This window comes from Carassius gibelio, chromosome B6 (assembly GCF_023724105.1).
Source record: "Carassius gibelio isolate Cgi1373 ecotype wild population from Czech Republic chromosome B6, carGib1.2-hapl.c, whole genome shotgun sequence".
In the NCBI taxonomy this organism is placed as follows: Eukaryota; Metazoa; Chordata; class Actinopteri; order Cypriniformes; family Cyprinidae; genus Carassius; species Carassius gibelio.
Genome location: NC_068401.1, coordinates 28,178,176 through 28,203,367, shown reverse-complemented (window position 1 = coordinate 28,203,367; position 25,192 = coordinate 28,178,176). Strand labels below are relative to the sequence as shown.

The 25,192-nt window shown below is 37.2% G+C and overlaps 1 protein-coding gene across 2 annotated transcripts in view; it reads right to left on the bottom strand.

Annotated features, from left to right (window-relative positions):
- plxna1b (plexin A1b) overlaps nt 1-25,192 on the bottom strand; it is a 210,976-nt gene that overhangs the window by 93,431 nt on the left and 92,353 nt on the right. The window contains exon 1 of one of the 2 annotated variants that reach the window (XM_052559302.1): nt 18,774-18,919. The exons of the other annotated variant lie outside the window; for it this stretch is intronic. The gene's annotated coding sequence lies outside the window, so the exon portion shown is untranslated. Of the gene's footprint in view, nt 1-18,773; nt 18,920-25,192 lie in introns of those variants that run through there. 2 annotated transcript variants of the gene reach the window in all.

Below are 25,192 nucleotides of genomic sequence, written 5' to 3'. Positions count from 1 at the left end.
TGGTCATAAATAAATGGTTTGAGTATTTTATTAGTTGCAAAGGTTTTGTTTTCATATATCCATACAGTATAGTAGTCCATGTATTGGAAGATAAACATATAGATAAAAACAAGATATTACCGGTAGTAGTTTTAGAGCATAGGGACTTTTATTATATAATTAGCAGAGCTTCACAGGAATTAAAGAGTGGCATGATTTGGCTGATTTTGTTCACATAATCGTGCAATTATGTTTTTAACTAGAAATTCCAGTGTTACATGAATATTTAAAAAAATAAAATGATAATAATGTGGGTTGATGATTCCCATCAATAAATACCATCAATGAACAACCTCATAGCTTGCAGTAGGTCTGTCTTTGCCCATTGGAAGGAAAATATTTTCTTGACTTCTGATTGTGGTGCTCTTTAACCGTCTCCCTGACTGTTTTGCTCAACAGACATGAAAGCATGAGTGTTTGTTGAACATGCCTCATCCCTTATTTAATATTTGGACTTCATGCCAGTCCTCCAGACTGATTCGTCAAGGAGTGTGAATCAAAAGCATTTAAGGATGTTCTGTCATTGAAATCATCCAAACTGGAGACTATGAAAGAGAAAACCAGAATGTTTTGTCTCAAATTATTTCAAAACCCTTCCATTACATCACCTAGCTATTGGGATTACGAGACCGTTACCCAGAATCCCCTGCGCCGATGACTTGTGAGGGTTCAGCCTGTTAACATTCCAGAGGAAACAAGAGGAACCGAGTGAAGCAGAAACATGTGAACGGTCTGTCTGTCCTTCTCTTTCCTGTTCCATACTTTTGCCGAAACACACCGTCAGTGAAGCAGTACAGCTGAGAAATAAAACAAGATGAAAATGTGCAAGTTCTTTAGTTCGTCACCTTGCACAACAGCAGATGTGTGATCTGAGAGAACACAAACATCTGAGCAGTCAATCTCACAATCACAGCATGATGTGCAGAACATAAACGCGTGAACATTTGCATGCATGCATATGCATGACACACCGAGGGAATAAATGATGAACTAGTAAAACAGGCTCAGTGCTGCATTCGCTCACCCATCTATCGCCATTATTACATCATATCCATTGCCATGTTGTGCGATGAGAGATTATGATGCACTTTAAATTCCAGTCACATGGTCTTATGCAAATTAGCAAATTAAGTGAATTTTAGAAACGGATGGATTGTTTTTCCAATGCAGTAGTGCATTGCATGTGCTCTACAAATGAAATCAGATGCATGAGGAACAGGTGAACACCTCTGGAGTCTGCTTGTGCAACGACTGAACCACTAGACAAGGATTTAACTCTATACTATTAATACAATATAACAATGCATAGTGCTCTATTTTGCACTTTACTGCAAAATTAGCTTACAAAGCTTTGAAGTCATAAATAATTGTGTTATTCCATCTTTAATGTGATTAGAAGATTTGAAAGATAATGCGATGTGTATGTGTTTTAAGCAAACACTGGAACAACAAAACTTTAATAACTTAATATTTTATATAGATTGTATTTGATATTCAATTCAAGTTTATGTGTATAGCGCTTTTTACAATACAAATCATTACAAAGCAACTGAAAATTAAGTTTCTACAATATTTAGTAATAGCTTATAAGTGGTGACTGTCAGTTTGTGTATGACAGGATTTGTAGAAAAATTTATAAAATATGTAGTCAGCCAGATGATGAACATTATTAATATTATTATTAATAAATAATTATTATATGATGCAGTCACACTTGTAGCTATTTTTGTTAGTTATGTTGTTATATTCAGGGTTATATTTTTTTAATATAATCAAATTTCATAAATGAAAGACTTTCAGCATGTACATGCCATTTTATTTATATTATAAGTACTATATAACTATATTTAAAAAAAAGAATAGCATAGCAATATTAGCTTATGAAGCCTTAAAAAGATGTCATAATTGTGTGATTCCAAGTTTAATGCAATTAAATAAAGCACCGTCGTACGTCAAGGTGAGGTGACTCATTGATGACAATTTTTCAATTATGATTTTTCAATTATGATTTTTCAATTATGATTTTTCAATTGTTCAAAACATTTTTGGGTGAACTAACCCTTTAATAACTTTTAATGATTTATATTGTATTTAATAAATTTTATTATCTACACCGCGACAATGAAATAAAACATAATTAGTTTAATGTGATTAAATGACAAAAAAAATAATAAAATAAATGATGAGATAAAAATCTAAAAATAAAACCTATATATTTTTTTTTTCTCTCCCGTCTCTCAGTTGGGTGTCTGTCTGTCTCTCAGCATTAGAGGGTTTTAAAACAGTCGAAGAGTGAAATTTTCCATCCAATTTGTTTTCTTGCCATCATAACTCTCGTTTTATGACCTTTACAGGCAGATAATTCTATTCTTTCCTGTGTCTCATTTGCTGTGGATTTGTGCACGAGTGTGTGTGTGTGTGTGTGTGTGTGTGTGTGTGTGTGTGTGTGAGAGGAGCCGTGCAAGCCATAATTGATTCTGGCACTCTCACACACACTTACATTCTCCTTTCACACACATACAGGTGCATCTCAATGAATTAGAATGTTGTGAAAAAGTTGATTTCTTTCAGTAATTCAACTCAAATTGTGAAACTAGTGTATTAAATAAATTCAATGCACACAGACTGAAGTAGTCTAAGGTTTTTTTGACAGCACTATTGTCAAGAGGAAGATGAGAAACAAGAGACCAAACAATGCAGATGAGCTGAAGACCACTGTCAGAGAAACCTGGTCTTCAGACCACCTCAGCAGAGCCACAAACTGATCACCTCCATGTCACGCTGAATTGAGTAAAATTAAAGCAAAGGAGCCCCTACCAAGTATTGAGTACATGTACAGTAAATTAACATACTTTCCAGAAGGCCAACAATTCACTAAATGTTTTTTTTATTGGTTTTATGAAGTATAACCACTAGCCAAACCTGGCCAGTAGAAAATGTCCTTAGCGTTGAGCCGTGTCAATACGATCAAAATCAGTATCATAACACAGATCTGTAGAACATATAGGTTACATGACATTTTCAAATTAAAAACTTACAATTATGTACTTGAAAAGGAAACAGGATTACTTTGAATAGCATCATTGTAAAATTGTGAGGAAGAGCTGAGCAAGTCTTGCACATGTATTTCCTGGTCTGAGAGTGACTTCCTACTTAAACAGGAAGTAATGGATACCAAAAAAATGCTAGAGATAAATGTATGTGAAAGGACAATGTAGGTGTGTGAGTGCAGAATGAATTGTGGCTTGTACGGCCCCTCATATGTGAGTGTGTGTGTGTGTGTGTGTGTGTGTGTGTGTGTGTGTGTTGACGATTACTGTGAGCTAATGAATGCGTGTTTGAGCGCTCTGGACTCCCTCCTCTCGGTTTAGGATTCTCATTATCAGAAAGGCTACATTTGCATCTTAAACACAAATTAAACTGTTGCAAATTGAATTGCAGATTTGTGCCACTGCACACAGAAAGCGAGGGAGAGACGGTGTGTGTGTGTGTGTGTGTGTGTGTGTTTGTGTGTGTGTGTGTGTGTTCTGTAGAAAACAGGTGCTGACTGCAACTTCAGGGAAAGGTGATGATGTCACACATTAGAAACTTACAGCTTTAACGGAGGAAAATGTAGCCTGAGAAGTTTAAAGATATTAAATTACGGTTATTACGAACACACCTGAATTTACTCAGCTGCCGTTCGCTTGAAGAACAGCATATGAACATGAACTATAATATTAAAGGAACAGTTCACTCAAAAATTAAAAATACTCCCAGACCTGTATGAGTGTCTCTCTTCTGTTGAACATAAATTAAGATCTTTTGAAGAATGTTTGTTGCTAAACAGTTGACGGTAGCCATTGACTTCCACTGAAGAAAAAAATGTTATTGAAGTGCAACATTGTTCAAAACGTCTTTTTTTGTGTTTTGTGTTGTGAACTATTCTTTAGAGCACATTTCTGAACATCTACAGGACGATGCAAACACACACTGAACTTTAACCCTTAGGTTAGCAATAGCCAACAACACTAATAGTGCTGAGTACAATAGTGGCATGAGAATGAGTGTTTGTATCAGATCCGTGGTGTTTCAAACAAACTTCAACTTTCAGCTCAGAGAGACAAAAGTAACATCTATGATAAACAAACCAGCGGAGAAACCTCCAAACAGTGACTCACCCAGACAGACCAGCTCCACCTCTTCACCGCTGACACACACACACACACACACACACACACACACACACACCTTGGGAGTCGGAGCGCTTTCTATTTGCATGCATGACATCAGCGTGTGGTTTTAACCTCTCAAACCTCAACATTTACATAAGATACAGGTTACTTGTGTAAACCATAGACTGTATAAAAACAAACATTTACTGACTATTTTAGATATAATAAGGATTTTGCTTGTTTGCTATGTATAACAGTCGCTAGCAATTTCAGACAACAGAATGTTTTATAAGAATATATAAAGTACATAAAAATATAATTTATATACAAATATATATATTTTTTAAGTAATTTGATACAAGATGTATTTTTCTGGAACAATAAAGAAACCTCAAATCAGGGTGTAATTCTTAAACTTGAATGAAATTAATAGTTTTATTCATCAGGGATACAGTATATTGATCAAGTGCCATTAAAGACATTTATTATGGTACAAAAGACTTCCATTTCAAATAAATGCTGTTCTTTTGAACTTTCGGTTCATCAGAGGTTCCAGAAAAACTAAATGCATCACGGTTTCCACACAATTATTTGTCAGCACAACTGTTTTGAACATTGATAATAATCAGAAATGTTTCTTGAGCAGTAAATCAGTATATTATTCTGATTTCTGAAGATCATGTGACACTGAAGACATGAAAATAGCTGTGCATCACAGAAATACATTACACTTTAACAGAGATTCACATAGAAAACAGCTGTTTTAAATTGTAATAATATATTACAATATTACTGTTTTTACTGTATTTTTGATAAAATAAATGCACCTTTGGTGAGCAGAAGAGACTTCTTTGAAAAACCAACTTTTAACAATGCAATGTGCTTCAATTTCTGATGTGATAAAACCATTAAAGCAGTTGCCAAAAATCTTTTTTATTTGCAGAGTTATAAGATTAAATACGTTTTTTCCAAGATGATAACTGGAAGCAACACAATGATTTAGGTTGTACAGTAATACAGAATGTGCAGTATGTAGTAAACTAGTACCATTTCCAAAGCCAGTAACCTCTTCAATAATCGTCTTAATTAGCATTTAAAACACGCTGTATTTGTCCATATCAGACACGTCAAATCTGATCTTACGAAGATGACAATCAAATGCAAAACAAACTCACCTCAAATCTGATCAAAAACCCAACACAACATGACATTAAACTCATTTATCCTCCAGAATGTGCCATGTGTTTTCAGTGGGAAATAACAGAGCCAGACTTGATTTCATCCATCAGATTTTGATTGGATCATGCATGTAATATTTTTGGTTAACAATTCTCCACCCACACCACTTTGATTGCACACTAAGAAGTTTCTGATTTTGATTGTTTTTTTCCCTCTCATATCATTCAATAAGATGCATTTATGGTGTAGTCTGTAGAGTCTTATTTTTCCATAAGCACAGACAGACAGAAAGCGTTTCGACGTGGCGCGTGTGCACAGGACGCTCTCGATGTCTGCTGCAATCAGCTTTCTGACGCCGGCGCAATCAAGACGCTGATTTCTCAGCAAACCTCCAGCGGTGAAATCAAGCCAGCTGTGGTGTGATTGGCTGCACCCTGCGATCATAAAAACTCATGCAACTAATACAAAAAAACTGTTCTCGCACAATCTGTGGAAACCGAGATGAGCAGCAGTATGTGTGCACTGCAAAAAATGACTAACCCTAAAGCCTACTACTATATCATATTTGATATGCAAAGGAATCTACATGATCACAACTTTGCTGATAAACCTGTCACATAATCTATTCCTTCTGTCATGCAACTGATAGTTTAGATTTTATCAAATAAATGTTATTTTAGTATAACTGTACAAACTTTCACCTTTAAGTGTCTTTCTGCCATCAAATCTTTACTGATTTTTACTGGACTGAAAAATCTTAGTTTTGCTTGATTATCCAAATATTAAAATCTCAAGTTAACCTATAAACTCCCTAGATCCACTGAAATGGTTAAGATAAGTAAAGTTGAAAATAAGTCCTGAAATGTGAAAGAGAAAGATTTTTACCTTTAAACCTGCACCTCCTTACAATGCAAAAGTTTGGGATAAGTACATTTTTTTTTTAAAGAAATGAATACTTTTATTAAGCAAAGAGGCATTCAATTCGATAAAAGTTGCAATAAAAACATTTTTGATGTTATAAGAGGAAACCGTTTCAAAGAAATGCCGCTCTTTTGAACTTTCCATTCATCAAAGAATCTTGAAAAGTAAAATGCATTACGGTTTACACAAAAAGTATTGAGCAGCACAAGTGTGTTTTTAGCACTGATAATAATCAGAAATGTTTCTTGAGCAGTAAATCATCATCAAAGAATGATTTCTGAAGATCATGTGACACTGAAGACTGGAGGAATGATGCTGAAAATACAGCAGAGCATAACAGAAATAATTACATTTCAACATTCACATAGACAACAGCGGTTTTAAATTGTAATATATATATATATATATATATATATATATATATATATATATATATATATATATATATATATATATATATATATATATATATATATATATATAAATAAAATGAATGAAGCCTTCATGAGTAGACAAGATACTTCGTTAAAAAACCTTTTAAAAATCTTACAAACTTCTGAAGGACACTGTATAAATGCTTCAGTAGTATTTAAAGTTTTTTTTTTTTGTTACCATAAAAACAGTAGAAAATAAATGGCAGCTATGGATTTGAATTTCACACAATGCATCAACTTGATAAAAATCAAGTCGTTTTAAATGCAATATGTGACCCTGGAGCACAAAAGCAGTCTCGAGTCTCTGGGGTGTATTTGTAGCAATAGCCAAAAATACATTGTATGGGTCAAAATTATAGATTTTTCTTTTATGACAAAAATCATTAGGATATTAAGTAAGGATCATGTTCCATGAAGATAATTTTTTTTTATTTCCTACTGTAAATATATCAAGTCTTAATTTTTGATTCGTAACACATTGCTAAGAACTTCATTTGGATGATTTTCTCAATATTTAGATTTTTCTTCTTCACCCTCAGATTGCATCTCAGACAAATATTGTCCTCCAAACAAACCAAACATCAATGGAAAGCTTATTTATTCAGCCTTCAGAAGATGTATAAATCTCAATTTTGAAAAATTTACCCTTCTGACTAGTTTGGTCCAGGGTCACATATAAGCTTTGGATAAAAGCATGTTCAAGGCATAAATTTAAATATAATGTAAGACATATACACAATAAATTATTATATCTAAATACTAAAGGTGAAGGAGGTGATTTTTGTGCCAAACACAACTGCAAAAACCTTTTTTCTTTTTTGGAATATTTCCAGTTGGTCAAGAAACAGGTAGCCCCGCCCCAAAATTACGCCATTGGTTGAATCAAAAGTTGACATGTGACTGTTAAACACAAACAGATCAGTTGTTTTAAAAATAAAAACGTAGTCACGGTGTTTCTCTCTTCAGTACCGACAACTAAAAACGTGTCGTGCACATCATCTTTAAACACTAAACATTATTCAGTCTGACTACTACAACACTGCAGACGAGTCAGTTTAATCACTCAATAATAAGCTGGACTGACTCTATGTAAACAGCCGGCTGAGTGTTGACCAGAACAGCAGCTCGACTAGTTTCCCAGCTCTCCAAGCGGCTCGTGTTTCTGCGGGTGTGTTTGTGTGTTTGTGGAGCAGCCGCTGAAGACAGACAGATCTGGTCTGATTCTTTGTTTGCGTCTGGCTGGAACGACCCGTTCCTCCACTCACCGAGCCAAGCGGCCCGGGACAATCTCCTGCACGCCGGCCAAACGCCAGCCAGAAACCCGTCCCATGAGAGCCGAAGGGAGCAGGAGGGAGCGAGCAGGCCACGGCCAGAGAAATATGTACCGTTGTAAACTGGGACAATCCCACATCAGATCATCCAACCAGATGCAGCACATTCCCCGGCTGTGAGAACCGCTCGAGGACCAGAGAGAGAAAACAACAGGGTGGAAAAGCTTCCTGCATCACCCATTCATCCAATCACACACTCTTTACAAGTATGAATGACATTTTTATTACTCATCAATGACTGGGAATAAAATACAAAACAATACAACTGTGACCAATCAAATTCATCTACTACAACACCCACTTTATGAGACCAGTATTGGGCAAGTAAGCATAACTTACATTTAAATGCAATAATTTAAATATATTACATACAACAACTGGACAAACATTAAATATGACAATTAAATTATGTATTTAATAATAGAAAAATAGAAAAATGTTTGCACCTCAAAACAAACATGAAGAGCAACTGTCCAGCAACATCCCTCTTCTTACAAAAACCACAATAACCAACAAATCTCCATGACCTTCTTTGAGCAGATGAACAGCCTCGCACACAGCTCAGTGTGTTAAGCTCAAATTAACACCGTTGTTGTAGTTTGGCCTCGCCGTTCATTTGCATCAGCCGCTCGCGTGGGATACACATTCCCCTTCTGCTCTTCACTCGCAGCAGACAATGCACCAGCGACTCTCCAGACCTCTGACCAACACAAAAGCAGCGAAGACAAAGAGTGAGAGCGAGAGAATGAGAAGCAGAGAGACGGATGAATGCGGGGCTGTTGAAGGGGTCAGGGGTCAGGGGCGGCGTGTTCGTGTGGGACACACATCACTGAGCAGCGCCATAGAAACACACTACGATGGTAGATGTGTGTGAACCTGTAGATTCTGCTGCACAGTTTATACCATCATTAAACTACCAGTGTTTGTGAAGAAGGCTCTTCTGCCCAGCAAAACACAGCAATAACAATAATATTGTGACATACTGATACTGTAAACATTTCATTACAATTAAAAATAACTAATTTTGCTGTATTTTCATTCCTCCAGTCTTCAGTGTCACATGATCTTCAGAAATCATTCTAATATACTGATTTACTGCTCGAGAAACATCGATTATCAATGTTAAAAAAGGTTGCATACAAAATTTGAGGTCAGTAAGTAAATTTTCCTTCTTTAAAATTAAAGAAATTAATACTTTTATTCAACAAAGATGCCATAAGTTGATCGAAAATGACAAATATTTATACTGTTACAAAAGCCTTCTATTTGAGCTGAATGCTATTTGCTTTTGAACTTTCTATTCATCAAAGGATCTTTTAAAATAAAATTAATCACTGATAATTGATAATCTGTGTAACATTGATAATCAGAAATGTTTCTTTTGCATATTGGACAAAAAAGGGAAAAATTCAATATAAAGTAAAAAAAATAAATATATATATATATATATATATATATATATATATATATATATATATATATATATATATATATATAAATTTTCTAGACTTTTAAAGTCTAGTCTTTTAAAAATATAGGTTCCCAAGTGGTTTTCGCAGCGATGCAACAGAATAACTATTTTGAGTGTTCATTTGCTATCTGTTGGATTGTGTCTATCAAGTTTAAAAAAAAAAAAAGTAAATAAAAAAAGGAAGATAATTTAATGAGATACACAGCCTTTTATTTATAAAGCAGGCAATTACTCAATTATCCAAATGCATGCACTATTCCATGGTTGTTTAATATGTAAAACACTTTGTGGTTGAATTTCTAGCTAATGTAACCATATCTTTATATATACCATAACCATTACCCGAAATTAAAATAATATGGTGTGATAAAAGAGTCAGACTTTGGTTAAAAACATGCAAATGCCTGTTACTTCATCTCACGCTGCTGGAGTGTTAGTAATGTGAAAACTGTCTCCTTAAAAGGTGCAGTGAAGTGTGAAATGACAACATTAACACAGTACAGACTTCACAGATTACACTATCAACGCACACAACAGCCTCTCTGATATCTGATACGCTCATTGAAGGATTAGAAGGAACAGCATGAATGTCATACAGCAATCTAAGAGAGCTTTTGGCCATCACAGACACACAAAAAAACCCTCTCCAGGCAGCATTTAAAAGCTTTTTAAGTCTGCCATATGCCATAAAGGTAGGCAGAATATTTATGCAGCCTTCTAAGATCCCATATTTCAGGTCAGAATCACATGCATGCTTCACGGAGAAGGCAATCCTTGAAAACACTGTGCCGAAATCAGCATCATTTGGTAAGCAACATGCTTCTGATGATTTTTGTGCCCACAAAAATGGTTGGAAAAATTTGTATAGATTGATTTGACAATTTGATGATTGTTAGACTGTAAAACAGAGCTAACCAATAAATAAATGAGACAGTAGCTCACATACAAACACACACACACACACACACACACAGCGCTATTAAAACCTACAGACAAAAAGCAAACAGCATTAATGCACTCATTTGCATGCATATAATCCTCAGTGCTCCTTTCAGCTCTCACTGTAAACATGCTTGCATGACAGCAATAGTGGAAAAGTGTTAACATTTTATACAAGTTCAGGTTTTAGACAAAACTTTTCTTGCATGAATAACAGAACAAGCTCAGACATTCTGCCGAAAATCTCCAATTGTGCTGCTCAGAGAGAGAGAAAAAAAAAAAAGCAGAATGGCTAAACAATGACAGACTTTACATTTGTGGGTGAATTACTGCAGAGCGGTTGGGACTGAATTAATTGCAGTAAAAACAAAAAGGAATTTGAATATAATTCTGTCTTGCAACCCTGTAATAAAACAGCACTAGATATACAACCACTTAGTGCAATCAAACAAGACAAACACAGAGCAGAGAGCACAGACGCATTGGCTCATGGGAAGAAAAGTGTTTGAGCAACGCCATAACTTACTGAAGGAGATAAATCTCATTAGTTCTCGCTGGAGCATGTTAGAATTAAAACTATGTGTTGCAGTGTGTGTGTACATGTGTCATTTATAATTGAAACAATTGCATTAAAGAGGCTTTTTGAAATTATGAATGCACAGAGTTGAATTAAATTAAACAGAGTTCGTTGCAGTGCAATATGTGGGCTCGCATTATTTACAAGCTGAGCTTAAGATGCTGAATTATTTAAACGGCTGTGCGGTTAAAACTGCAGGAGGAGAACAGCACACAATAGAGAAGAAAGACAAATGTGTGTTTGAGCAAGTGTGTGTGTGTGTGTGTGTGTGTGTGTGTGCAACACGCAGAGAATGCAATTCTGTGTGAAATCACAAGGGAGAACAGAGCTGCAATTGTGATTCTGAAGGTGCTTGTAGCGCAGCGGATTTCAGCTGGTTCTGCTTCAGGATACTGATTATACATCAAAAGCATTTTTAACATTCATGTTGTTTTCTGATGATTTTGACCCAAAGAGGAATTGCATTTTCCCCAAAATGCTAGATAATGTTATTGCGTTGGACTAAAAGTTACTGACTTCACTCACACAAAATATAACTTCCCAAAACATTTTTTCACCTGGACCTTGTTGGTGCTTCAGGTCAAACATAATCGGCCTACCAACAATTGCATGTACATGTCTCGTGATGCTATATTATCATTACAAACTTGTTTTCTTTCTATTAACACACGTTTTGGATTTCTTTCTGGAACTCACTGATTGTGGGCCTTATTGATCTGAGCTTATGCATCTCAGTTTTTCAGTGCATATTATAAAAAAAATAATGCTTTTTTTTTTTTTACTCAAAAACTGAGGTGCATAAGCTCAAAATCAATTACCTTAAGCCCAGGTCAGTTCCAAAAGGAAAATACAAAACCTGTGCTAATTGAAAGAAAATTAGTTGACACGATTAGTTTAGTTGACATAGAGGTGAAATACTTTGTTACCTTACTTAAGTAGAAATTTCGGGTATCAATACTTTACTTGAATAATTATTTTTCAGCCGACTTTTTACTTCTACTCCTTACATTGTATAAATAGGTTTGTTACTGCGATTTCATTTTGGCTTGTAACCTATCCAGATAAGTCACGCCATCCGGATTAAAGCTGCGGTAGGGAACTTTTGACGCTCTAGCGGTTAATAAACAGAACTGCTTGCGTCTTGCGGAAGAACATCGTAGCCGGAACTACTTCTCTCTGTTTATGTCTATGAAGAATCACAAAGGTACTGGGTTACTCCTCCGCGGTATCCCCGAAGCAATCTAAAATAGTCCGAATATAAACACTTATTATAGGTGTACCCTAGTGATTCAGGACAAGCCAAAAACACGGTTTGGAAAATGGATTCATGGTGTACTCACTTATTATATACATTTTTCTACATTTTGAACACAAACAAAGTTACGGAACGCAGCTCTGATTGGTTGTTTCTTACCGGGAGCGATGGAGTTTCTGCAAATGGCGATAGGACACTGGGAGGAGCCAGAGGAGCTTGATTTATACACAGATTATCTGTCTCATATTCTACTGTCAGGACATAATGACAGGTTTAACAAATATGTAAAAAATATATATTTACAAAAGTTACCTACTGCAGCTTTAAGTGAATTTGATTGTGGTTGGATGAGAAGTATAAACATATACCATTCTGTCACCCTATTGGTTTGTATGTGATCCATCTACCTGCACATGACAAAAATGACATCACACTCCAGCGAGGACATAGCCAGCGTTTATCAAAAAATATATTATTTCTCAACTACTGGCTCATTTTTCAAATGGGTGCTCCGTAAATTAAGCTACTGTAGGTACAGAGACGCTTGAATAAATTAGCATTTGCGATTGACAATGTTGTGATAAGTAGGCTTTACCAACTTTTGTAACATTACCGTTGGATGTACATTTACATTCCATTAAAGGTTATTGATGACATGCCTCTGAAGTTTGACTTTTTGTAGCATTACAATACTTATAGACAACTGGTCATCATATCTTTAGTTCTTTAACGTATTTGCATTGTACTAAAGTGCGTTCATTTTCAGTGGGCATATATGCGGCTGAAACAGGTAGTCTTTTTAAACCCTAGTATATATACTTCTACCTGAGTAATGAATGTGAATATTTTTGACACACAAAACTGTTAAACATGAATTAGGCTGAATAGGAACTGTTTGATGCCATCCACAACTACAACTCATATTTGGATCATAACACATTAGTAAAGAATTAGTGACCAGTCACCTCACAATTCACAACTGTAGTCAACAAAATTGTGCTGTTGAAAAAAAAATCAAAGAACTGCACTGTAAAAACAATCAGAGAATACGGAGTAAAAAAGAAAAACTCTTGGAGAGGCCAGTCCTCCTAATTGCTGCTTTAGCCACTGCCTGCATTTAAAGGAAAAACAAATCACAGATCGGAGCTGGACCATGTCCATTTACCAGAAACACTTCCAAACACTGACACACACACACACACACACACACACACACAGAAGATGAGCAATGCGAGGAGGGCAAAAGAAAACAACCACGGGAAAGGGGAGAAAAAGCAGAGCGAGTGGGAGTGATGGGAGAAGTCAAGTTGACACAAAGAGAGAGAAACCATGTAGCATCAGCTGTATGGATGCATGACCATTTCCTATCTGAAACACATTCTATATGCATGATCCAAAAATGACTCACAGCAGTAAACTACAGCACAATACTTTGATGTATAGTTAGTGATTCTGTGTTGTTTGGTCAGAGGTCAAAATCACAGCATGAAGATTCGTTCATTCGCTTTTCATTCTCTGACAGGGTGGACTCATGTCATTTGTGCCGTTCAAACACACTTAACAACATCAAGGACTAGATTAAGCCAACATATGCATGTCCTTCACACAAAGCTGTAAAGTCTAGCCAATGCCATACAACAAAGGTCCTTTTGTGTTTTGAAAATGTTCAGTACTTCAATTCCAGCTTGATAAGTAGAGATAGTTTACAGTAAACCATTTGATTTGTTTTAATTGAAAAGGCATAAACACTGTGGCGCCATCCTATGTTTGGGACGCCCATTCAGTCTGACTCAACCAGTGGCGTGAGTTTGTGGTGAGGGACTATCGGTTTAGAAGTCGTTATTTTACGATTCAGTTTAGGGGTGAAGAAGTCACACAAAAACCCCATATAGCAGCCAGCTCACTGCATGTGCCAGGGATCACAGATGCTACAGATGTGCACACTATCAACAAGCAAAATAACAGCAATCAGCCAATGAAATTGCAAAAAAAGATCTTGAGAGGAGGGTGAAGCAGTGGGAAGCATGAGCTAAAATACAAACAAACAAATTAAAAAGCCAAAGTTGCAGCGAGCTGCTTCCCACGTCTCTCCAACCACTGTCTCAACTGTATTTTTTCTTACTTGTTTTGTACAAACCAATTACATATCTTTCCTCCACGTTGTCTGCCGAAATAGTAAAGTACCAGCTCTCGAAAAGCATGAGATTGTGCAAGAACTGAATTACAGGAGGATGATCTCAGCACAGACGCACCTACTCTACGATTAGCTGTGTAAACTCTGCAACATTAAGTCGACAACATTACAAACAAAACTGAGACTCTTTAAATGTGCAAAGGGCAAAAAGATTCTGTATTAAACAATGGATGTGTTCACATCTATATGCATTCAAGTACAATCAGGAAAACTGTTTGCTTGTAGGGTGTAACCACAGCAATTGTCGGCCATTCCTGAGAAACAACTCATCCTAAATAACAGATGTCACACAGGGAAAGAAGAGAGAGAGAGAGAGAGAGAGAGAGAGAGAGAATGGAGGCCCTTTGAAGAAGTTAAAAGTGTAGCGGATGAAAATAAAACTGGAAAAAGCTGGATATTAATAATGTATAGCTGCCAACTCAAAGTGTTCACATGCCATCCAAAGAAAAACCACATCCCACTGAAAGCTAGTTTCCGTTGCTGAGTTTTACTGAAGGTGATAAAATTTTCAAACTAAAGAAACTTTGAAAGGCTTGCTTTTCTTGTTCTGGGTTGGATTTTTTCATGACTACCAAACTTCAGCACTGTGACATTTTCGATTCAAAGCACTTACAAAAAGTACAGCAAATGCACTTCAAAGCAAAGGCCACATATCAACAGAATTCAAAAGGTACGGAGTAATTTACAAAAACAGACCAAATGCTAGACTGCAAAGGTCAAAATGTATGTTTGCTGTCTCATTGAGAGTCTTGATTGAAGTTTGTGAAGCATTTGTCTGCATTCTGAAGCATGATATCAGTCTAGTATGGTTTGTTGACTAGTAGCTGACCAATATGGATTGATAACTAGAGTTTGAGGCCGCCAAAGTCTCAAAGAATGACAGGACATATATGGCATTATTGCAATTGGGATGTAAACATTCATGCAGAAAAGGACTTAAAATTGACTAAAATATTTGAAAACAACAATTGGCCATTATCCATCAACAAGTCTAGTGGGTAAAGCCAAGTGGATAAAGGTATCAGCCAATGCTGATGATTTAAAAATGGGCATATACTGAACAATTTATCAGTCTATCAGTAGTATGGACACAAATGAACATGTCATTTGATGGCGGTTCAAACTGTGCAGTCACTGCCTGAAGGTTGGACAGATTTAACAGTGTCTGTGTGTGAAGAAGACCTCTTGCTGTTTGCTTTTTAACAAACACAGTAACAGCCAGGCCTTTTAAATGCTTTTTAATATCACCACTGGCCTTAGGACAAGTAAGAAAATTAGTGTGTGTGTGAGTAAGTGAGTGAGTGGGATATAAATGAGAAAAAAATTAAAACAAACAGGAGTTACATGAATGCAAAGCAATTTCCAAAGAAAAAGTCCTGTATTTCCACTTTTCTGGGTTGTTTTTACAACATTAACAACTAAATCACATCATGGTAATTAGACGCAGCTAGAAAAACAAACACTAAAATAATAAAAATAATAAACGGAAAAAAAAACTACATGTCAATTTTATAACTAAAATTGACTTTGATTTGCTTGAGAGCCTTCAAATGTCTATGGAGTAACATCCTCTGAACAGAGAAAATATTTTCATAACTCACTAACACAACTTGAAATAGAGCAAAAGAGAACATTAGATCATAAGAAGCCCTAAAGACTTCTTTCAGGCAAGTTGTAGATCCTGAAACCCCTGTGTTATGGACTGGCAAAGCAGCACACAAGCGTTGACCCAGTACAGAGTGAGAGACGGAGACAGAGGACGCAGAGAGAGATTATAAATAGAAGTCAAACAGAGGGTGAGCTATGGGCCACAGAATGCCACAATTATGAGCTCTCTTGCTGAAGCCTGGGATGATGACAACACGAGAGCAGCACAAAATACACAAAGAAGTCACTCTCGTAGCTGAACACTATCACTTACAAACAAGTACCAAAAATACCATGGTACTGCCATGGATTTTTGGCAAGAACCTATACCACACCATGAAATCAAATCTATTACCATTTGATAACACCACTGTGCCATAAATTGTAATGCTTATAGCATATAGTCTGCCAAGAAGATCTTCTCTGTCTCTCTCTCTCCCCTACACGTTCATTAATCTTTAATTTGTCCAAATTCATTTCAAATCTCCACTCATAATAATCCATAACAAAAACAATAGCCTAATTCTCTCCCTTTGTGCCCAATTTACTGCAACGCTTGTATCCTTCGCAACGTAATTATATCCCCCGCACATGCAATTTATTTCCAATCATTTTTTTGTCTTGCTGAGATAAATTATTTTGGTAAAGGAGCTAATCTTGGTCATTAGTTGCTGTGGGTCCGAGTTAAACCAGTCGCGCCAGTGAGGAGGGGAAGCCTTCGCGCATGCGCACATCTCTACAGCAGCACGCGGGCCAGCTCGCATTCCAAACTCCACACATCACAAATACTCCCGGCGCGAATCTCTATAAAGGATTTTTCACGGTAAAAACACACTTCGCAAGGTCCCAGGTCTTTATTCTGAGGTAAAGTTTGCTCGACACTACATCAGGTTCGTATTCTAGACTGTGTGGGGTCTGAGAGACCTCGAATTCTTGCTAATTTTAATTTAATTTCTATTAAATGCGAACAGACTGGGTTTCAACCATAGGTTTCACCTTGATAACACGTTTAAAAGTGCTTAAATATTTTACCAATCTAAATTATTTGGCACACGTACAACATTAAGAATCCAGGAATCTAATAATGAGGTGATAAAGTCATTCAACCGCAACAACCGTTAAGTGGTTTGGTTCACATTACACAGATATTAATTATTTTCATAATACACGTCCAAAAGAGGAATATGACTTTAACTCGCTGACCTACGGGGCCTAAAATGTTTTTTTTTTATTAATATTATTATTATTTCATGGGATATTACTCATGTTAGGGGTGTGTTGGAGTCCCTCGCGCATGAGGAAACACTCCCAATTTCCATCTGTCCGTCACACTCTTAACGTCACGTCATGATAGCAATAGAAAAGACAGGGACCATGAATATTCCTCTGAGATGTCGAGACCAATCGTTTTACTAGGGTCTATTTCTTAAACCCTTTTAGAGACACCACCAAAACCCCACCAGTCAATGTTCATTAAAAAGCCTGCGCGAGCTCAGTGGTCATGTAAGGGGCAAATGATGCGGTCATGTCTGTCAACTTCTCGCAAATGGTTTATGCATGGGTTTCAAGCCCCTTACAGGATCACATTAATGCAGATCTAATAAAGACCAAGAAAATGAATAGTAGCTTATGTGGGCGCTTACACACCCACGGACCGACAGAACCTACAGATGCGCCATACCATACCAGTTCTGCTGTTAACGCCCTTTTAACACAACACACCGTTACTAATAATGCATAAATCAATTAGAGCCAATCGATTTCTACCAAAGCAACATGTGGTCCTCTCAGATCAGGGTTCCTTTGGATGGAGAAACAGGAGAGGTAGTTTAAAAATAGCCCTTTTAACAACATATGGCTCCGAGACGATTTTCAAATCGGAGCGTACATACACAGCGTTCCTGAGTGCTCCGTTTCCCCAAAGCATCGTAAGCCTAAACTGATCGCAGCTGCATTGGTTTCAATGGGTCTATGGTGTACTTAAGCTTACAATGCTTTTGGGAAACGCATGCCAGGTCTTTATTTACGTGAGAATTGCCCAAAACGCATATGAGACATCAGTTTCTTATCGTTCTCAGGAACTTTGACCGAACCCTGACCATGCCGCTCGCTGTGGTTCTTCTCTGGACTCTTAACGCCTTGACACAAAGCAGTCAAACACGATCCGAGTTTGTTGAACGCTACAACGTGTTTGGAAAGTATACAAACCGGATCAAGTAACCGAAACCGATACGTTTGATACTTTAACGCTGCCATTCAGCCGAGCGTTGAAGGAAATGTAATCGGTAATAAACTCCCAACCTTTCATTCCAGGTTACGCTCTTGTAAAAGCACTGTGTGAAAACACATTTCCAGAAAACCGGACATCCAAGTGTTTACAAAGTCGCAAAATGTGATCAATGGTCAAAATCCAGTCTCAGGCAACAATTGAACGCCGGGTTTTTATAGTTCTGTACAGAATAATTCGTGGTATTCGGAAAGCGTAAAAGCCAAACGCTGGTTTCCACACTTGAACACCAAAGCAATGCTTGATTTACACACTACAGGAGTCTCGTCTCAACACAGAGCTGGGCAACAAGACTACTGCCATGAAGATTTCTAACCATTTTAACGTAGACAGTATGGCACTTACACGTTCGAATGATCCCTGGATGGCATGTCCTAGTCATAGTTAAATTCCCAAACTCGCCAAAATATCCCGTTCCGTGGCGCGAGCCGCGTTGAGAAGAAGAGCAGCCTCGATCTGAGCAGCGCGAGGACTGACTGAGCTGGAAACGATCAATTACTGGCGAGGTGCGCGCACGGATGCTGCTCTAGAGCGCCACCTCGCGGCGTCTCACTTTCTTGTGAAGCTGAAGTTATTTCCCAAATCAATTCAAGTACAACTGGAGGAATTTGTTGCAGAGAAATTATCCCAACATTGACAGTGTAGAAAAACATAAAATGCAATATACAATGCAGCAAAATATACAGCTGAAACAAAATATAGCACAACAGTATTACAATTACTGTAAGGGATATTTGTCAAAATGCAATTTAGAACCTTTTTCATTTTCGGTTAAAGATTTTACACAAATCATTATTGGACAGCAATCAAATTGATCCCTCTGTATTAACAGAGCAAAAAAAACAACAACCAGGAAACTTACTTGTGCTGAAAGCATTAACATAAAACATCTCTGAAATGATTCCTTTAGCAATAATGTGATGGAGTTAACTAAGCAGAGTCTGGTGAGTTTGTGTGAGCATGTGATTACTTGAATACAGAACAAAAGCTCTCTCAGGCCACAGTCGATTGATCCGCTGGTGGCGACATCCCTCACACTCACGCACATCAACTCCACAGACTCACAAACACTGTGTGAATGCAAGCAAGCATAGAGATACAAGTATTTGTCAATATTAATAATTCAAACAAAACCCTACAAAAGGTTGGAGCTGCAATAAAGCCAGATCTCAACAGATACTCTGATATTGCTTTCCATATGATTAATGTATTTCTTTCATGTCTTAAAAAAAAAAAAACTCTTGCCAAACCACATCAAAGTGTTTGAACTAGCCTGGAAAAGGAAATCACTTGATGACGTGTCTTAGTATACAGGTCAGATCTGGACAGCATCTGGCTCTTAGCTAATTGTGCTCATATTGGATAATCACTTAATAAAACAACATTAGTATACTGCAAGAGTTTATTTATTCAGGATTCTTGATAAATGGCAGCAACAAGTGCAACATATCCACACCAATAAGTTATTTAGTAATATAATCTACCTGAGCATGCATGCACTCACCGACTGGTCATCACCCAATAAAGTGTAGACCCTCTGTTCTCTGAATCCTGTTAGAGGCACAGCCACATGGCAAGAATTGGCAATCCTGCTGGGAGGAGATTAGACAAGCTATTAAAACACACACACACACACACACACACCAGACCATGTCACTTTAGTACAACCATCCACCACATTCCACTACTTAAAGACTGCAGCCATAAGGAGATTAACAGCTCTGTTTTCTGCACAGGTTTCATACACACATCCACACACCACCGGAGGCACAAGCGTCATTTATTTGCAATGGTCGGCTTGTCCTCACCACTCCATGAAACCGCTCAAGGCAATGATAAATCGAATACAGAGGAAGCATCTTCAGTTCTTCTAGTATTTGTTACAGTGAATGGTCATCCAGCACTGGAATTGGTTTGAATGTTTTGCTGAGTGGTGTTTGCAGACAGCATATAAATATCTGTTCATAAAGCAAAAAGCAAATTCAAGACGTACATACATTTACATATGGAGCAATTTTGGTTAATTATAATATGAAAAGATATAATAGCCTGGAATGCAACCGGAAACCCCCCACATTCAAAGCTACAAAACATTCCCACTCGACCAACCAGTCATTCTGGACTAACTGCTGATCCATGTATTTATGCACTGATATACACTCTTAAAAAAATATAGGTTCTTTAATGGCGTCAATGGTTCCATGAAGGTCCTATAGAACTGTTGACATGAAGAAGAGTTCACTGAAAGGTTCTTTATCACATTGCAACGAATAAACCCCATTTGGAAGCATCATTTTTTTTTTGAATGTACAAAATCTTGGATCTGGCAGATGTTGGAAAGAAGTTATCAAGGTAAATGAGACACTTTGGTAACTATTTGAATTAGCTGACAAGAATGAATGTTCCCTTGAGATTGCTGTTTGAATGATTTTTGGATATTTCTAAAGCAAACCGCACTTACATTTCAGCTTGCAAAATCTATTGAACTCACCTGTTTTTATCGAAGGAGTACATTAAAAAGTTCATATTAATTATTTGTGCAAAACCTAAATAATATGTGCTAAATCTGTGCTCTTACATCAACCGGCATGTCTGTGCACCAAACTTTCTGCACCATTTTTTAAACAAAGCAGCACTCTTTTCACCTGTTTCTTGTGATTTCAACTGTTAAATACTTTGCATGTCACTTATGCACTGTGAAGTCATGTATGGAAACGCTAGATGAAGCCTTGTTTTCTGGTTTGAGGATAGTTGTGCTTGCGTTCTTGGTTTCAGATTACATTCATCCTCTTGTCTGGCTGGAATTAGAATTGACTGTTTTGGCTTTGACCTTGGACACTTTAATGTTTACAGTCTTTGCATTATGGCTGGAGTTGAGCTTGTTAAAGAGTCCAAGGCACTCGTTTGACCGTATTAAAGACCTTATAAAGTTTGGCACATGCATACACACAGTTCTTGCCGAATCATTGTTATGTTGGCTGAGACAAAACCTCAGTCACTGAATGTACATCTATGATGGCTTCCTTTGAGACTCTATAATCACATCTAATTCCATCAGCTCAGCTGAGGAGACAACATCCTCCTCTCGGGTTACAGGGCTTCGGATCACAGCTAGCTGCCCATATTAAGTTCATCATGAGTCTATTTTTGGAGGCATAGTGTGAGATTTTATTTCAAACTCTTGTATTCTTGAGGAACATACAGTATCTGAATTGTATTGTTTAGGGAAAGTATGTTAGATGTTGGAGTCATAGGTAACTATATCTTAAAGGTGAATGATTTTTGCTTTTCCTTTAAGCAGCTGTTTTGTGTCCCATGCCTCAGTGTTTTCAAGCAGAAGACGGGTTTTCCCAATGAGCTTCTGTTTTTCCTGTTGAAGGCCACAGTTCTTGTTCTCTGAATGTCTTTATTCTTGCATAAACCCACAATGAAACAATTACAAGCATTTGAGAGACATTATGAATTCATCTTAATTGAATGAATCAGTCCTCATTATTGAACATGACTCAATTTTAACTTAATTTTATCCCTCTTTTAGTAGCCAGACCATGACAGTAGAACAGAAGACGACTGGAGCTTTGAAACAAATGAACATTTCTGAGCTTTTCTTCTCAGATGGCGTCTTATTTTTACTGATTAAAAGATCTTTCTCAGATTTCAAGGCCAATTAAAACCAGATAAAGTCATGCAGAAGAAGAAGACATGCTCAGTGCTATTTAAACCACAGCTGATGATTCATTTAGGTATTTTATTGTAGTCTGGTGCTAATAATAGTACGTGCAACCAAGTCCTGTTTAAACTAATCCATTGACAGTTGATGGCAGTGAAAGCTTATATTGAAAACTGAAAGAGCGTATACATGTTGTTAAAGCAGATCTGAAAGCAGGAACAGCAGATCACAGCTATGACAATAACCATTCATTAACCATAAGTCTTAGAAAATGCCAACTTCCATAATTGTGATGTCAAATGATGGATAATTGGATACTGAAGCAGCGGCCAGCAAAGTGGAAGTTTGTGGTTTCCATAATGACCGCACATGATCCGCACAATGTGGAAATGTAAAAGCTACAATCATAAAATTCAGAAATCAAATCGGGAGGTCAACTTAGATTAACATTTAAAAAGAAGAGAAAAGAGTCATTATAACATGACACTGATCTCAACTTATCTGAGTGATACATTAACAGCAGTATTTTGGGTAAAACCCATCAATCTTTTCATGTAGGATACAATCTGACGGTTGATTCTCTGAAGGCATCTGAACTGGCGGGTCGGACTCTGGCCGATGTGTTTTTAGGATCAGTTCTGAGTGTGAATACTAAACACAAAACGAAGATATGCTGATGTTCGTGGTTGCTCTGGGATCAGTTAGATATGATGAATATTGCTTAGCATCTTCAGCTCACATGCTAATAAGCATGAAAATATTTATGAGTGTTTGTGACCCTGGACATTATTTTTGTTGATTCTAAAGAACACAAATAAAGTAAAAAAAAAAAATGAAGCTTTTCTTTTTTATTTATAAAACTAACCTAATCAAACATTAAAATAACACGAGTAGAAGTTTGTAAATGATGCACGGAAATCTGTTTTTTTTTTGCCGCCTTTTCCTGCAGTTCTGCAAAATCTGCTGCTCTGTAGTTGTTTGTTTGTTTGTTTGTTTGTTTGTGTGAACTCTGTCACTTCAGCTCACAAATCCCCAGATGTTTAACACCACGAGAACGAGCACACAGCTGGAACTTGAACACTGCCGAGGGAACGTCACGATCACTGGATTTGACAATGTTTGTGACATGTTTCTGTGTACCCTGGACTGCTGTGATATCGACTGTTTTTCACTTCCATCTGTTCAGACTTTCTGAGGCCTAAGTGTCACATAAAACTAAGACTACGTTGACATGAACATCAGTGATCTAACTGCTTGTATCTTATTCTAAATAAGGCAAAATTACAACGAAGGCTTTTACTTTAGTTGCTTTTAGAATATTCTTTATTCAAAATGCTGCGAAATGTCCTCCTCGATGGTAATTGTGTGATTAAAGCGTGTACATGTCTATACTGTACTTCGATAATGTGACTAAAATAGGAATACTCTACATTAATCGATTTGTGTTTAGTTTGAGTATGACTTTAGCCAGATTAAGTTCATCAAAAATCTCTGTTTATGTGATAGATTCTTAATCAGAGTATTGTCTTAGTCGTGTTTAAATAGGAATACTGTTGTCCATGTAAACACACCGAGTGTAGTTGATCAAATGGTATTTTCTTGTCTAAGTGGACATTCAAGCATTTCTGAAGGACTAGTTGAGTGAGAAATTCAATGACCCATTCACTGATGAAAAGTGTTTTGTATTAATCGTGAGAATGAGTGATTCGATTGACTCACAAGTCGCCACCTTCTTGTGTAACTGTATAACCTGCAGGAACTCAGATGTGGATCGATGTAGACACTGTCCCAGTGTTGTATAAACAGACTTGTAAACAGGAGGAACACTTCCCCAGCTCCTATTTAATTTGCTGCTGATGTCAAAAAGTGTGTGTCCAATCAAACTCTACAGTGTTTAGGAGAAAGCTCATGAAATTAGAAAGATTTCTGAAAGATCAAGTGCCTCTGAAGACTGGAGTAATGATGCTGAAAATTCAGATTTGATCACAGGAATAAATTACATTTGACAGTGTATTCAGATAGAAAACAGATATTTAAAATTGAAATATTATTTCATAATGTTAGTGTTTTTACTGCATTTGTGAGCACATAAAAGCAGCCCTAGCAAGCAGAAGAGACTTCATTAAAAGTTTCCAAACGCTTGACAATTACTGTAGGCTATATTATCAGTTCTGAATGATACACAAGCTTTGGTTGCTCATTAACACTTATCTTCAGCTTGCTAAGACATCACACCCAGTGACTCATGACATCACTTCAGCCGTCTCCAAACACACACACACACACACTCCTCCACAAACAAACCCTCAGAGCCATTCATCTCTGTCATATAACACTGACAGAAATACAATCCAGAGAGGAGCACAGAGCAGCATCACACACACACACACATTTAACACCAATCAGTCACTGTCCATGCACTTCTAATGATCTTCCATACCTCACAGAGTCTCTTCTGAGGAGTATTTCAGGGCGAGGTGAGTGATTTCCTCACAGGTGGCAGAGGAGGGGGACGTTTCGGCTCTTTACTCCAGCGAGATGAGCTCTACCTGAGGGTTCAGAGCTGAGAACGGCATCTGTTTACACCTGGAGGTGCGGAGCTGATCCTCAAATAACTGTCTAAAGCCACAGAAGCACAGCGGAGATCTGTGTTTAACAGTCCTGAGGCGGTTCAACCAGGACCACGAGAGAGCCACATATTGTGTGTAGATAGGCCAACTCACCAATGCAAACACATACATGTTTTAGTGTATTTTTATCTTACACACACACACACACACACAGCTGGGAGTCTCAGGTAAAGCTGTTTTCCACGCTTCTCATCTCCTCACAGCTCTTCATGTGAAATGACACTCAATCTGAAATGGCGCCCTCAGGCCACCGTACAGCTGCAGAAGTGTTTCCATACGTGTGCAACTTCACAAGTTCCTTTACCTCAGCTATAAAGGGTGCTTTTCTGTTTGCTTATACTTTTTGCTGTTTTGACAAGAAACAGTGTATAAACTTTTACTTTCAGAGCTTTCAAGCTGACAAATGAAATATTAGAATACATTTGTTGCATGGTATTTGGACTTTTTAAGGGAGGCCATATATC